General features: G+C 40.8%; 1 pseudogene; it reads right to left on the bottom strand.

Annotated features, from left to right (window-relative positions):
- Positions 1 to 948: 948 nt before the first annotated feature.
- LOC115279533 lies at positions 949 to 1668 on the bottom strand (annotated as a pseudogene).
- Positions 1669 to 6977: the final 5309 nt, after the last annotated feature.

The raw sequence follows: 6977 nt of genomic DNA on the forward strand, positions 1-6977 counted from the left end.
GCCTAGCATGTGGTCTACCTTGAAAAATATTCTATATGCACTTGAGAAGAATGTGCATCTTTCTGGTTTTGAGTGGAGAATCTCAGTCCTGCCACTTACTATCTATGTAGTTTTGGAAAACGTATTTAATTATTTCTTAATTGAAGGGGCTCAATTTTTCTCAAGCCATTTCCTCAAATAGTTACATCAATTTGAGGGGATGATGATCTTATAGAAAACTGTTTTATTGCTGATGCTGTTTTTGATGTGCTTCTGGATTTGTTTTATCTGTTTGCTTTTTGAGAATTAAATAACATAATATATGTAATACAGTGAGTGGCCCTAAGCATATGGTAGACTCAGCATAATCAGCACCATTAGTCTACTCCTGTATAAAATTCACCTTTGAAAAGCTGTTTCCCTGATCCAGCCAGCATGGTCTTTCTTAGAGAAATTCTATGGTGATAAATTGATGTGAGAAGATCTAATGGTTCTCTCTCCTCTTTAAAGAAAGGAAATGCGTGATTTCCAATAATTGACACAGAAGGAAGAGCTGTTTATTTCTTGAGAATATCTTGTTTATTTCTTGAAAAACTCACTGAAAAGTTTTGAATGCCTAAAACTTGCTATTTTGAGCTACTTACATTACAAATCCAGAGAAGTGGGGTAATACACAAACATTTGCCATGATCGACTGAGTTAGAGGACCTCATTGCCCAAGAGGACAACATGTGCTACAAATAAGTCCCCAACAATTCATTCCATTCTTCTTGGACTGAGAATGCCCTCTTCCCTTGTATCACGTAGTAAATGGCTATGAAATTTTAAACTCATTTCAACTTCTACTTCTTTCATGAAACTTCTTTCGATTGAAAATATGAGGCCTCCCTCAGAAAAAGCAGTGCTTATTGAATTAAGTCTCCTTCAAGTAAGCATCTAAGGTTTTTTTTTTTTTTTTAGTGCTAAGCAGGTTTTTTGAAACTTAAAGAAGCCAAACATAACTGGAAGAAACCATTTCAGAGTGACATGATAAAAACCTTTAGAACCCATTTTTTTGCATGAAATATTCTGATGGTTAAATTCAAAGCTTTTTTTTTTTTTTTACACAATCAGTGTTCCACAGAAGGCCAATTTCAGAATCCAGAGTGTATTAGTACGGATGCACATTCTTGAGTAAAAGAACAGGCTTGCCCTTTCAAGCTCATTATCTGTGTATGTTGGAATCCCTCTGCACATGCCAGCAATGGGTTTTCCTAACTTTTCCAGATCATTGACTCTTACAGAGTTGATTGAGTACATCAGACTCCTGGGAGGTGGTCCCCCTGGTCCCTTACCCTGAAGCTCCTTTTCCTTGACCAGTGCATCAACGGTTTGAAGAGAGGGCATGGCGTCCTTCTTCATTCTGTGCGCAATGCATACCTTCTGTTTGAAGAGTCTAACTGCAGCAAAGTTAGTTTCATAATCCCACATGGCATTCCAGGAGTCCAGTCCATTGTTATTGTCAACACTGGCCACATTAGGTTCATTGTTGACACTCACTGACTGCTGCCCGCTTATACCACTGTTGCTGTCACCACCAATGTTGATATCAGTGTCAGCAAGGGCTGGGGTCAGGAAGACTCCAAGAAGTCCGGCAAAGACAATTGTGAGCTTCATCTTGGCTTCACCATAGCAATTGAGTGAAGGGGAAGGCAGGCATCTACGTTTTGTTTTAAGGTATAAGACTGACAATCTATGAAATGGAAATCTGACAAAAGGAGACCATGTCCTGGATTTCTATGAGTATCTATATAGTTTATATAAATTCTTTTAAGCCTCAGTTTTTAACTCCCAAAAAAAGGAAGATGATGATCTCTTCTCAAATTTCTACCACTGTAGTCCAAAGGTCCCTATCATTTAGTGACCAAAAGAATATTATTCTCTGCTTATAACTAAAAATGCATATCCCTACCAGTGAGAACTTCTGCTCTGCCTGATAGGCTACTATATTATGTTGACCTAACTCCATTATTCCATGTTTGAGTCACCTATTCGAATAGATTTGGTAAGTGGTAGGGCATAAAGTTAACTTGGTATCTGGAGCCAGATGCCTTGTTTTTAATTCTTAGTCTATGGTTAGAGACCTTTGTCTTGTCTTTGCCATCTATGTGCCTCAGTTTACTCAGCTTTATGAGCCTATTCTAATTATGCTTACTTCATAAATTTGGTATGAAGACCAAATAAGAAAAACAGATAAAGTGCTTATAACAGTGCCAGGTCAAAGAAACTGTTATTCACTATGATCATTTTATAGCCATTTTTTAAAAACTATCTTAAGTAATATAAATGGCATTTTCCCATTTTTATGATCTCTAGAAATCTGAAGACTCAGGCTAGGTACCCTTAGACCAATTTGACTGTAAAATTTCTAGTAGGTCTCTCAGATTCTCTGACTGAGTGAGGAACATTCCACCAGTGGGTGGGGCCTTGATTCTGGGGGAAGCTGACAATCTTTAGGCTTGGGTATTTTACTAGAAGTTTTCCAAGATAAGAATATCCAAGTGGTAATCGAGCCCCCCCTCTTCTAGAAGAACAATTGAGAGTCAAAACCCAAAGTGGAAGGATTGTGTTCAATAAACAGGTGATAGAGTCAAGATTTAGACTCTGTGAAACTGGAGCATAACCAAATATTGGTTCTTTACCTCCCTCTTTGGTATCATAGCTCTTTGCATACTCGTGACTGAAAAGGTAACTATTTAGAGTAATGTATTGTACACAGGTCTCTTGTGGTGCATGTTAATCCAGGTAAGGACAAACTCCAACTTTTCCATTCATCTCAGTCCATGTGTTTGGGTCCAGAACTTGTCCTTTTTGCCAAGTGGCTTGACTGAATAGATGAAGCACAGTGAGCTCTTTGTAATTTAGGAGAAATGGCGTGGGTAGCTAAGGTTTCTCTGAATGAACTGTATTTTCATGGTCCTTGCACTTGTTCTGTTACCTAAAACAACAAGATGGACATCTCTGAGCCATGGGCTGAAGAGGACCCATGCCAGACAGTAAGACTGCAATAGAAGCAGAGACATCCCATCGTGTTCAACATCAGATTAATACTAGTTTGTACTTTAAGAGCATCATTATATTTCAAATTGGTCTGGTTTGGGAAATGCCTGTCTGAATTCAGAAGCTCAATCCACTTAACTTTGTGGTGAGAATTAAATTTGACAACATATATAAAGCACTGAGTTGAACACAGAGAAAGCAGTCACTCCTGGGGACTGGGAAGGAGCTATGTCCTTCTATATGTATTTTTGTGCCATTCCCCATCTCTTTACTTCCAGAGCTTAACCCAGCAAGCTCAAGCTACACATTCAGTAAATGAATCGATTAGTGCAAAAATGAATGGATGTATGGTTGGATGGATAAATTGGTGAAGGAAAAGCTGCCTGTTATTCTGAGTATTATTTGCTTTCATGTCATAGCAGGGAGAAAAGAGTTATTCAGAACAAAAGTCAATGGACCTCTTGACTTTGCAAAACCCCTAAGAATGAGCATGTGGTCTTCTCTCCGGCCTCATTATGCACGTCTTGTACTAACTTGAGCAGAGGCCAAGTTACACCTGTCCGCATTTTGCACCCAGCTGGAAACTGCTCTCTCATGATTTCTCTGCTATGAAAATCTCTTGCTGAAGCATACAAATCTAGCACATGATCCAGATCAACATGGTAGACACATGGAATAGTTCCAGTGATCTCAAAGCCAGGCCAAGAAACACAATTTCCGCAGAAACCAATAGGACCTGGATGTTATCAGACCTTCTCTGCTTCTGGTCTACTACTTGTAATAGAACGTTGACTTGCTCTTTTGAAGCTTTTTTTAAAATGTTTTATTTATTTTTGATACAGAGAGAGACAGAGCATGAGGGGGGAGGGGCAGAGAGAGGGAGACACAAAACCAGAAGCAGGCTCCAGGCTCTGAGCTAGCTGTCAGCACAGAGCCCGATGCGGGGCTCGAACCCACAAATGTGAGATCTGACCTGAGCTGAAGTCGGAGGCTTAATTGACTGAGCCACCCAGGCACTCCAAAATTTATTTTTGAGAAACAGAAAGAGACAGCATGAGCAGGGGAGAGTCAGAGAGAGAGGGAGACACAGAATCTGAAACAGGGTTCAGGCTCTGACCTTTCAGCACAGAGCCCGACACGGGGCTCAAACCCATGAACTGTGAGATCATGACCTGAGCCGAAGCCAGAAGCTCAACTGACTGAGCCACCCAGGCGCCTCTTCTTTTGAAGCTTTTGAGGATCCTTCAAAAATGATTTATTGGGCTCTCTCTACTCTCCATAAGGGTTTTTTTCTGACTTGTATCATGCAGTCAAAAAATATTTACTAGTGTATGTTTTATGTTGGGCCTTGTGTTAACATCTTCGTTTAAAAAATTAAAACGTTGATTCTCCAATTGAACAATGGTCCTCTTGGATAGAATGAAAACAAGACTTAAAAACAGCACCAACACAGCACGATCATTAATACAAGAGAAGCATCACAAACTACGAGTTAATTATTATGCCAATGTTGCTTTCTTATACTAAAAATAGCTGTTATTTGCATAATACATATTCATTTTTAGAAAATATCTCAGTTAGTTTTGCATGTGGGATCAGCACAGTATAAAAGGACTACTGTTATCTCCATATTTTTTCACATGAGAATGTGGTCTCAGAGATGTTCTGTGAATTACCCAGAATTGCAATGAGTGAATGACAAACAGGTGCCAAACCAAGTCTTCCAACACCAAGGGCAGGGCTCTCTCCAGAGTTCCATATCTGCACAGGATGTGCACCATTTTGAGGACCTCCTAGAACCTCGTGTTATACTTTTCAGGTATGTAATATGTGGATCAGTGCTGTGTACTTTGAGATCCCATTAGGTCTGATTTGGAATCCTGGTGGGTCTAATGTACCAATTGGACAGACTTGTCTATAAGTGACTTGAACCTCTTGCACCCTTATCCGCAAGATGCAGATAAGAATATATCTCTCTCCACTTATTATGGAAACAAATAGAATGATAAAAATGATAAATAAAAAATAAAGTTCAGGAGTGCTTGGCTGGCTCAGTCAGTAGAGCGCGTGGCTTTTAATCTCAGAGTTGTGAGTTTGAGCCTGAGGCTAGGCATATAGAGATTACTTTTTAGAAAAATGAGGTCCAATACCAATTGAAAAGAAAAAAATAATATGTATCTCACAGTATTCTGAGGATTAAATGTCAGGGTATAGAAACACTGCAGCATACCTCTTGATCTGATGGAGGGAACTCTACAAAAATGTGCTTCCTTTATTTTCCTTCGTATCCTTTCTTTCAAGTTGAGGCAGTGATCTCTAAGCATTCTCCTCGTTTCTAAGTTCTATGATACTGCTATTCTTCTGTGTCATTTCCTCATTTCCACAGGAGAGAATAAGAATGTGTGTCCATTAAGAAGCTCAAGGTCAGAGAGCTGGCAAGTGCAGAGGCTGAAGCCAGGCCCCTTAACTGGGCTCACAGCAGCCGGCTGGCCCTGGACATTGACCAAGGCCCAGAAGAACCCATTCATTCTGAAATGTGCCCCTCTTTCCCCAGTTTGCTCCAATACTTATTGAAAAGCCGATGGTCCAGGGGTGATTAAATGATGGATGGTGACAGTGCTTGACTCACGGCCCTTCATATCACTTCCTATTTCTTTTTCAACTGACAGTCTGGGAAGCCCAATTCTAAGACTTCCAGGGCAGTGACAATTTTTCTTATAAGCCTTTTCTCGAGGACTTCAAACCCTTCTGTGCTGAGTGACATGGCTACCTCTTGGAAACGTGGAAATGAGATAGCCTGCGTTTCCCCACTTATCCACATCCGTTAATTCCCCCTTCTGCATGTACAGTACTTGCAGGAGAGGGAAAGAGATTAAATCTTTTCCAGAGTTTATTGTTTGTTAGCTACTGGCTCCGTATGGAGACATTGTGCCAAGTTCAGGGTCTAACATAAAAATGCTGCACTCAGTATACAGTACTTGCGGTCTGCTATCCGGCTGTTTCTTCCAATGAACATGATCATCTAATAAGTATATACTAAGGGGTCGTCTGGAGTAATACGATCCCCACTGACACCTGCATTTGGTGCTGGTGCAACCACTTGACATGTGCTCGGATGATTACTAACAGGTATGGATGTGAGCATTACCATTTGCTGAGGATGGCTTCAGCCCCGCCCACACTCAGCATTTCTCTGCTCCTCCCCTCACCCTGTGCTTGGCATTCAGTGACCCGCTATAGCCCTGACCAGCCGGGCATGTCCCTTAGAGCATCGTCTTTACTGCGCACACTCCACCCACCCACCCACACATGCATCCAGGAAGGCACCCACCAAGTCCTGCCTGCTTCACAGAGACAAAAGATTCAACAAGAAAATGAGTAGAAAAGCCTTTGGATCGGGGAGTCTCTCTCTGTCTTTCCTTCACTTTCAGCTCCTCCTTTTTTCCTTACCTTTTCCTCCACTTCTCCATTTCCTCTGATCCGCTGACAGCAGCAGCGGCGGCAGCGGCAGTAATAAGCTTTACTCTCCGTCTGTCCGTGGTTCAAATCTCACTCTATCACTGTGTGGTTATATAAACAAGTGATTTACCTCAACCAGGATATTTTGATCTGCCAAACAGGAATGATGCATATTTCAAAGGACTGTTTTGAAGAATAAGTAGAAACATAAATTCTTATTAGTACAGTTTTGGCACGTAGCAATATTTCAATAAAAGGAAGCTGTTGTTACTAATGACCTCATCATTCTTCTCTTCTACTCACGTATTCTCACGAGAAGCATTCTTGCAATTCTGAATCAAGTCAATATAAAGCATCACTGAAACCTCCTCTGCCAAAGCAGTGTTAGGAAACTCATGGACAGGAAATTTGGAGGTTTCATATGGAAATAGAAAGGATTGAATTTGCATAAGATAAAAGCTGGTGAGGGGCACCTGGGTGACCCAGTGGGTTAAGCCTCC

The sequence above is a fragment of the Suricata suricatta genome, chromosome 15 (genome assembly GCF_006229205.1).
Source record: "Suricata suricatta isolate VVHF042 chromosome 15, meerkat_22Aug2017_6uvM2_HiC, whole genome shotgun sequence".
NCBI lineage: Eukaryota > Metazoa > Chordata > Mammalia > Carnivora > Herpestidae > Suricata > Suricata suricatta.